Source organism: Aegilops tauschii, unplaced genomic scaffold (assembly GCF_002575655.3).
Source record: "Aegilops tauschii subsp. strangulata cultivar AL8/78 unplaced genomic scaffold, Aet v6.0 ptg001119l_obj, whole genome shotgun sequence".
NCBI lineage: Eukaryota > Viridiplantae > Streptophyta > Magnoliopsida > Poales > Poaceae > Aegilops > Aegilops tauschii.
This window is the reverse complement of record NW_027333326.1, coordinates 2,618-12,500: the sequence shown is the minus strand read 5'-3', so window position 1 is coordinate 12,500 and position 9,883 is coordinate 2,618. Positions and strand designations below refer to the sequence as shown.

Genomic DNA, 9,883 nt, shown 5'->3' with positions numbered 1-9,883 from the left:
CAAAATAACTGACATAATTTTGTATTTTTCCTGATCAGAAAAATACATGAAAAAGAAAGGAGGTAGAAAAATTTTTGGATTTATGGTTAAAGAAGAAAAAGAAGAAAACAGGGGTTCTGTTGAATTTCAAGTATTCAGTTTCACCAATAAGATACGGAGACTTGCTTCACATTTGGAATTACACAAAAAAGATTTTTCATCGGAAAGAGGTCTACGAAGACTTTTGGGAAAACGTCGACGTTTGCTGGCTTATTTGGCAAAGAAAAATAGAGTACGTTATAAGAAATTAATCGGTCAGTTGAATATTCGGGAGCAGTAATTTAATCGTTCAAATTTTTTTCTTGTTTTATTATTTTTTTAGTAGTCTTATAGTAGTCTTAGATTTTTCATTTTGATGAGCCTCGCTTTGAGGAATTCATGGAATAATCCATTTTCATGGAATAATGAATTAAGGAAGAAAGGATATGAGTCTACCGCTTACAAGAAAAGATCTCATGATAGTCAATATGGGCCCTCAACACCCATCAATGCATGGTGTTCTTCGACTGATCGTTACTCTCGATGGTGAGGATGTTATTGATTGTGAACCCATATTAGGCTATTTACACAGAGGAATGGAAAAAATCGCGGAAAACCGAACTATTATACAATACTTACCTTATGTAACAAGGTGGGATTATTTAGCTACTATGTTTACAGAAGCAATAACAGTAAATGCACCAGAATTCTTGGAGAATATTCAAATACCACAAAGAGCCAGCTATATTAGGGTAATTATGTTAGAATTAAGCCGGATAGCTTCTCACTTGCTATGGCTTGGACCTTTTATGGCGGATCTCGGCGCACAGACTCCTTTTTTCTATATTTTTAGAGAGAGAGAATTAATTATGATCTATTTGAAGCTGCTACAGGTATGCGAATGATGCACAATTACTTTCGCATCGGAGGAGTAGCCGCCGATCTACCTTATGGATGGATCGATAAATGTTTAGATTTCTGTGATTATTTTTTACGCGGAGTTGTTGAATATCAACAACTTATTACACAGAATCCAATTTTTTTAGAGCGAGTTGAAGGAGTAGGTTTTATTAGCGGAGAAGAAGCAGTAAATTGGGGCTTATCGGGACCGATGTTACGAGCTTCTGGAATACAATGGGATCTTCGTAAAGTAGATCCTTATGAGTCTTACAACCAATTTGATTGGAAAGTCCAATGGCAAAAAGAAGGGGATTCGTTAGCTCGCTATTTAGTACGAATTGGTGAAATGAGGGAATCCATCAAAATAATTCAACAAGCTGTAGAAAAAATTCCTGGAGGACCTTATGAGAATTTAGAAGTCCGACGCTTTAAGAAAGAAAAGAATTCTGAATGGAATGATTTTGAGTATAAATTTCTTGGTAAAAAACCTTCGCCCAATTTTGAATTGTCAAGACAAGAGCTTTATGTAAGAGTAGAAGCCCCAAAAGGTGAATTAGGGATTTATCTAGTAGGAGATGATAGCCTTTTCCCCTGGAGATGGAAAATCCGTCCACCCGGGTTTATTAATTTGCAAATTCTTCCTCAGCTAGTTAAAAAAATGAAATTGGCTGATATCATGACGATATTAGGTAGTATAGATATCATTATGGGGGAAGTTGATCGTTGAAATGATAATAGATAGGGTAGAGGTAGAAACTATCAATTCTTTTTCGAAATTGGAATTATTAAAAGAAGTCTATGGACTGATATCGATTCTACCCATTTTGACCCTCCTTTTGGGAATAACAATAGAGGTACTCGTAATTGTGTGGTTAGAAAGAGAAATATCTGCGTCGATACAACAACGTATTGGTCCTGAATATGCTGGCCCCCTGGGCCTGCTTCAAGCTATAGCAGATGGGACTAAGCTACTTTTAAAAGAAGATATTCTGCCATCCCGAGGAGATATTTCTTTATTTAGCATTGGACCCTCTATAGCAGTCATATCAGTTTTATTAAGTTTTTTAGTTATCCCTTTGGGATATCATTTTGTTTTAGCCGATCTTAGTATTGGTGTTTTTTTATGGATTGCCATTTCAAGTATAGCTCCTATTGGTCTTCTTATGGCAGGATATAGCTCAAATAATAAATATTCTTTTTCAGGCGGTCTACGAGCTGCTGCTCAATCCATTAGTTATGAAATACCATTAACTTTTTGTGTGCTAGCAATATCTCTACGTGTGATTCGTTAAAATAGATCTTTTTCCTATAAAATCCATTAACTATTTATATTCCTTTTCTTATTTAGTATTTGGGTTGGTAAGTTAAACTAGATAGCTATATGAGTGAAACAAAACAGCTTAAAAATTTGTAGTAAAAAGAAAAAATCTCATTTCCTACGTACAAGAAAAAAGTGGAAGTAAACATAAGCAGTGTAAACTCTTTATCCCAAGGTTGATATTTTTTAATTAGTCATCATATCTTGAAGCGGCCAAGAATAAAGGATTCACGATATGGAATTCCATTACTAGAATACTCCTAGTTATTACTATAACTTAATAATCCATAAGAAGAATCCACCAAAAGTTAGTGAAGGGTTAGGAACACTAAAGTACATAAAGGATTAGTAATGGAAAATCTAAAACATTAGAGATTTTTGCCCATAAAAGGAATCATAATAAGGACTTGCAATTTGTAGAAATTATCAAGTAGTACTTTCTTCGGATTCCGATCCAGAGTATGTTCCCATTCACTTGTTAAGGAAATGGCTATCAAGAACGAATTAACCCTTTATCCATTTTTTCTTTTTGAATACCCCCTCCCTGGGGAAAGAAGAATAGTAAAAAAGATATGGAGTGCACTAGAAAAAATTTTCATTATTTCCTTCCTCTATCCATATTCATGCAGAATTGCTCATGAACTAATACCCAACTCTTTCCATTTATTAATTGAATTCCTATAACAAGTAACAAGTGTTTTATTCCAAGATTAAGTTATTACTGAACAAAGAAAAATTTTCATTATATTATAAAGGATGAGATCAATTCGGAAGCGCTTTTTCTTATTCTAGCAGACGGAATTCCTTTGGTCTAATTTAGGACTTTCAAATCTATTTATTTTATTTTATCTAATTCTATCTACGCCCCAGGGGCTAGGAACAAAACAGTCCTTTCTTTTTTCTGATCATAGAGAAGCCGTATGAAGCTAAGGTTTCATGTACGGTTTTGAAATAGCGGTGGGAACTGTGATGTTATCATCGACTATGATTATCTAACAGTTCAAGTACAGTTGATATAGTTGAAGCACAGTCAAAATACGGTTTTTTTGGATGGAATATTTGGCGTCAGCCTATAGGTTTTCTGGTTTTTTTAATTTCTTCTTTGGCAGAATGTGAAAGATTACCCTTTGATTTACCAGAAGCGGAGGAAGAATTAGTAGCAGGTTACCAAACTGAATATTCCGGTATCAAATATGGTTTATTTTATCTTGTTTCTTACCTAAATTTATTAGTTTCTTCTTTATTTGTAACAGTTCTCTACTTGGGCGGGTGGAATTTCTCTATTCCCTATATATCCTTTTTTGATTTTTTCCAAATGAATAAAGCAGTTGGAATTTTGGAAATGACAATGGGTATATTTATTACATTAACTAAAGCTTATTTATTTCTCTTCATTTCTATCACAATAAGATGGACTTTACCGAGGATGAGAATGGATCAGTTATTAAATCTTGGATGGAAATTTCTTTTACCTATTTCCCTGGGCAATCTCTTATTAACAACCTCTTCTCAACTTGTTTCACTATAAATAAGATAATACAATAATAGTAAGAATATTTTCAACACAAAAGCTCTCTCAAACAAGAGAAAGAAACATATCTTTTTCATAGATATTTAGAATGAATATGTTCCCTATGGTAACTGGGTTCATGAGTTATGGTCAACAAACAATACGTGCTACAAGGTACATAGGTCAAAGTTTCATAACTACCTTATCCCACACAAATCGTTTACCTATAACGATTCACTACCCTTATGAAAAATCAATTACACCAGAGCGTTTCCGAGGGCGAATCCACTTTGAATTTGATAAATGTATTGCTTGTGAAGTATGTGTTCGCGTATGTCCGATAGATTTACCCGTTGTGGATTGGAGATTTGAAAAGGATATTAAAAGAAAACAATTGCTTAATTATAGTATTGATTTCGGAGTTTGTATATTTTGTGGCAATTGTGTTGAGTACTGTCCAACAAGCTGTTTATCAATGACTGAAGAATATGAACTTTCTACCTATGATCGTCATGAATTGAATTACAATCAAATTGCTTTAAGTCGGTTACCAATCTCCATAATGGGAGATTACACAATTCAAACAATTAGGAATTCGTCTGAAAGTAAAATAAACAAAGAAAAATCTTCGAATTCAAGAACGATTACTGATTACTAAACTTTGATTTTGTCTTTTTGTTATAAAAATCTAATAATTCTTTATTAAACTTTAAAATTAAACTATAAAGAAAAACTACTGCTTATTGGAAATTATTTCTTATTTTAAATCAGACTAGATTTTCGTGATATAATATAATTTATAACTATACAGTTTATACACAAAAAAATACCCAAATCCTTTTTTCCTTCCTTGAATCCTTTAGTTTTAGTCAGTTCATGAAAAATTTTATACTATTAATTTCTTTTTATCCATAATGGATTTACCTGGACCAATACATGAGATTCTTATGCTATTTGGGGGATTTGTTCTTCTACTAGGGGGTCTAGGAGTAGTATTACTTACCAACCCCATTTATTCTGCCTTTTCGCTGGGATTAGTTCTTGTTTGTATATCCTTATTCTATTTTTTATTAAATTCCTACTTTGTAGCTGTCGCACAACTTCTTATTTATGTGGGAGCCATAAATGTCTTGATCATATTCGCTGTAATGTTCGTAAATGGCTCAGAATGGTCTAAAGATAAGAATTATTGGACTATTGGAGATGGGTTCACTTCACTCGTTTGTATAACTATTGTTTTTTCGCTAATGACTACTATCCCAGATACGTCGTGGTATGGAATTCTTTGGACTACAAGATCAAACCAAATAGTAGAACAGGGTCTCATAAATAATGTTCAACAAATTGGAATTCATTTAGCAACCGATTTTTATCTTCCGTTTGAACTCATTTCCATAATTCTTCTAGTTTCTTTAATAGGTGCAATTACTATGGCTCGGCAATAAGAAAACTTAGAAAAAGTACAAATTATAAGAATTGCAAATCTAAAATAAATAACTAAAGAATCACAATTTTGATTTAGTAAAATCCATCTACTGCCAACAAATACCTCCTTTATTTTCTCTTTTGTTGTGTAATTGTTCTATTGTAATTAATTGAATCGGTTCAATTCTTGCCCTCATATTGAAATGAATCGAGATTGATAAGGAGTTAGTTAATGATGTTTGAGCATGTACTTTTTTTGAGTGTCTATTTATTTTCGATTGGTATCTATGGATTGATCACAAGCCGAAACATGGTTAGAGCTCTAATATGTCTTGAACTTATACTGAATTCAATTAATCTAAATCTCGTAACATTTTCTGATCTATTTGATAGTCGCCAATTAAAAGGAGATATTTTCGCAATTTTTGTTATAGCCCTTGCGGCTGCTGAAGCCGCTATTGGACTATCCATTCTTTCTTCCATCCATCGTAATAGGAAATCCACTCGTATCAATCAATCTAATTTATTGAATAATTAGAATTTTGAATAATTAGACATAGAATCCTCTAAACAAAGGCGCACATATTAAAATAAATAGAAATCAATACTATTTTCTTAGTATTATTTGAGAATATCCATTTTTTTTAGTAGATTATTGCTTTTTTTAGTAGATTATTGCATAGTATTCTTTTTCACTTAAATGAATTTTTGTATTTGTAATTCATTGATATTGCAATTTGAATATTGCAATAATTTATATTGAAAAGACGATAGCCAATTTATTGGCTAATTCGAATTCGTCTGTACAATTCGTAAAATTCTTTCTTATTTCTTATTGTTGAAATCCAAAATTAAAGTCTCTTGGCTCTCTTCACGCTTTCTCACAAACAGATTAAAAAATAGATTTTTATTTTTGAAGTTTGGATAAACCATTGCTTCGTCTGGTGTCTACAATACATATGACTCATTATAGTACTAATTTCATTTTTACCAGATCGAAAAATTTTATGTTGAAAAGAAAAATTTATAGATCCAATGTCACATTCCGTAAAAATTTACGATACATGTATAGGATGCACTCAATGTGTACGAGCTTGTCCAACAGATGTATTAGAAATGATACCCTGGGATGGATGTAAAGCCAAGCAAATTGCTTCCGCGCCGAGAACCGAAGATTGTGTGGGTTGTAAGAGATGTGAATCTGCCTGCCCGACAGATTTTTTAAGTGTCCGCGTTTATTTAGGGCCTGAAACAACACGTAGCATGGCTCTATCTTATTGATACGTTACAAAAAACTTCACTCGAATCGTCTGATTCCTCTTTACCGAAGAAGCCTGTGCTCGAAATAATCGAGCACGGGCTTTTCTGGTCAAAACGTATCTTGTCTTTATCACTTTATCATGAGTTATTTTCCTTGGTTAACAATACTTGTTGTTTTGCCGATATTTGCAGGTTCATTAATTTTCTTTTTACCTCATAAGGGAAACAAAGTCGTTAGGTGGTATACTATATCTATTTGTTTATTAGAATTCCTTCTAATGACTTATGCGTTCTGTTATCATTTCCAACTGGAGGATCCCTTAATCCAATTAAAGGAGGATTATAAATGGATAGATGTCTTCGATTTCCACTGGAGATTGGGAATCGATGGACTTTCATTAGGATCTATTTTATTGACAGGATTTATCACTACTTTAGCTACTTTAGCAGCTTGGCCAATTACACGGAATTCGCGATTATTCTATTTCCTGATGCTCGCAATGTATAGTGGTCAAATAGGATTATTTTCTTCGCGAGACCTTTTACTTTTTTTTATCATGTGGGAGTTAGAATTAATTCCTGTTTACTTACTTTTATCCATGTGGGGGGGGAAGAGGCGTCTATATTCAGCTACAAAGTTTATTTTGTATACTGCAGGCGGTTCCATTTTTTTCTTAATCGGAGTTCTGGGTATGGGCTTATATGGTTCCAACGAACCAGGATTAGATTTGGAAAGATTAATTAATCAATCATACCCTGCAACCTTGGAAATACTTTTATATTTTGGCTTCCTTATTGCTTATGCTGTCAAATTGCCGATTATACCCCTACATACGTGGTTACCAGATACCCATGGGGAAGCACATTATAGTACATGTATGCTTTTAGCGGGAATATTATTAAAGATGGGAGCATATGGATTGATTCGGATCAACATGGAATTGTTACCTCATGCTCATTATCTATTTTCGCCCTGGTTAGTAATAATAGGAGCGATCCAAATAATCTATGCAGCTTCAACTTCTCTTGGTCAACGAAATTTCAAAAAAAGAATAGCTTATTCCTCTGTATCTCACATGGGTTTCATAATTATAGGAATTGGTTCCATAACCAACATTGGACTCAATGGAGCTATTTTACAAATATTATCCCATGGATTTATTGGTGCTACACTTTTTTTCTTGGCAGGAACCGCTTCTGATAGAATGCGTCTTGTTTATCTCGAAGAACTGGGGGGAATATCCATCCCAATGCCTAAAATTTTTACCATGTTTAGTAGCTTTTCAATGGCTTCTCTTGCCTTACCAGGAATGAGTGGTTTTGTCGCAGAATTAGTAGTATTTTTTGGACTAATTACTAGTCCAAAATTTCTGTTAATGCCAAAAACACTAATTACTTTTGTAATGGCAATTGGAATGATATTAACTCCTATTTATTTATTATCTATGTTACGCCAGATGTTCTATGGATACAAGCTATTTAATGTTCCAAACGCAAATTTTGTGGATTCTGGACCACGAGAACTCTTTATTTTAATCTGTATCTTTTTACCAGTAATAGGAATTGGTATTTATCCAGATTTTGTTCTCTCCCTATCCGTTGACAGGGTAGAGGCTCTCTTATCCAATTATTATCCTAAATAGGTTTGCTTTTTTTTACTCGTCTGCTCTATTAATGCAGAAATAAGTAAAAAAGTATAATTAGATCTATCTCGAATTTTTGAGAACCCTTTGAGAAGGCGTTCAAGGGGTTCTCAAATAAAACATAAAAGTAAAAACCTTCATTTCATGAAGGTTTTATTTTATGTAATCATTTAGGTGTTAATGTAAACGAACCATAACTATGTAAGCCTATTCCTAATAGATTTATACCAAAATAACAAATCCAAATTATAAGAAATCCTATCGAAGCTATAAGTGCAGAATTCGTACCCTTCCAATTTGTATTTGTTCTACTATGTAAATAAATTGCGAATATGGTCCAAGTAATAAATGCCCAAGTTTCCTTAGGATCCCAATTCCAATAGGATCCCCAGGCCTCATTAGCCCATACTGCTCCACAAAGAATACCTACGGTTAAAAGGGTAAATCCTAGGCTAATGACACGATAACTCCAAGAATCCAAACGCTCCGTTAATTGATATTTGTAATAATTTGGAAATGAAGGGACAGAGGTTCTTTTTAAAGCACTTCTTTTTGCATAAAAATATTTAATATCACTAAAGAAAAATGTTTTATTTAAAACATTTTTTTTTCTTTTTAGAAAAGAAATGGAAATTATTTCGAAATCTAATGATTAGAATAGCGGCAGATAATAAGGATCCGCACAAAAGAGTTGCATAGCTTAATAACATCATACTGACATGCATCATTAACCACTGAGATTGTAGAGCAGGTACTAGTATCGTGGATTGATGCATTTCAGTTAAAAGACCCGATGTGGCAAAGCCTTGCGTTAAAATAGTACTTGGCGTAGTTATTGTGCTTAAATCATTTTTAGAGTTCTGTATTTTAGGAATGGTATGAAGAATATACAGGGCCCATGAAAGGAAGATCAATGACTCATATAAATTACTTAATGGAAAATGTCCCGAGGAAGCCCAACGAGAAACTAAGAATCCTGTTATAGAGAAAAAAGTAACTATCATTCCTTTTTCTGACGAATCACGTAATCCTCCAAGTTCACGAACTAATAAGGTTATAAAATGAATCGTAATCACAATTGAAATCGTTGAGAAAGAGATATGAGTTAGTATATGTTCTAAAGTTGCAAATAGCATAAGGGGAAGGTCCCATTACAAAATTGTAAATTTCGAATTGATTTCTAATCTATTGTATTCTTTTTCAAGAATGCCGCCACTCGGATTCGAACCGAGATGCTTGAGCACTGCTTCCTAAGAGCAGCGTGTCTACCAATTTCACCATGGCGGCTAACTTCAAATAATAGGTAACTTAAAAGAATAATAGCTATTATCTTGGGAATCGTCGATATTGGGAAAGTCCATAAAATTTAGGAACATTAGAGTTTTCATTAAAATAGACTTCGTTTGGTAGTATCGTTTCCATTTTTTTTTTACAATAAACTCTTGCTTTGCCCAATAGAAACACAAACACTGCTTGAAAGAGTTGGAATTTCTTTTTTCTAACTTGCAATTGTAGAACTAATTTTTTCTAATTAATTTCTCGTTTACATTTTGAAAATTCTTTCAATACAATGAAAAAAATCCAAAAGGGTTTCTATTTAATGATGAAATTAAAATGGATAAATGGAAAAGGCTTTTTGGATTTTTTAAAAATTTCTAGAATGAAAGTCTTTATGCTCTTATTAATAAGATTTACTAACCTTATGATTTTGGAGAAGATAGGTGGAAGTTGTAAGTCCTATTGTAAGAATACTCCACTTTTCATAATTTTCATAATAGAATATGAGGATTCTATTATGAAAATTATGAA

At 33.0% G+C, this 9,883-nt stretch overlaps 1 non-coding gene across 1 annotated transcript; it reads right to left on the bottom strand.

The window, feature by feature from the left end:
* Positions 1-9,281: 9,281 nt before the first annotated feature.
* TRNAL-UAG (transfer RNA leucine (anticodon UAG)) lies at positions 9,282-9,361 on the bottom strand. Its single transcript has one exon. It is a non-coding gene; the product is annotated as a tRNA-Leu (tRNA).
* Between the last annotated feature and the right edge of the window lie 522 nt (positions 9,362-9,883).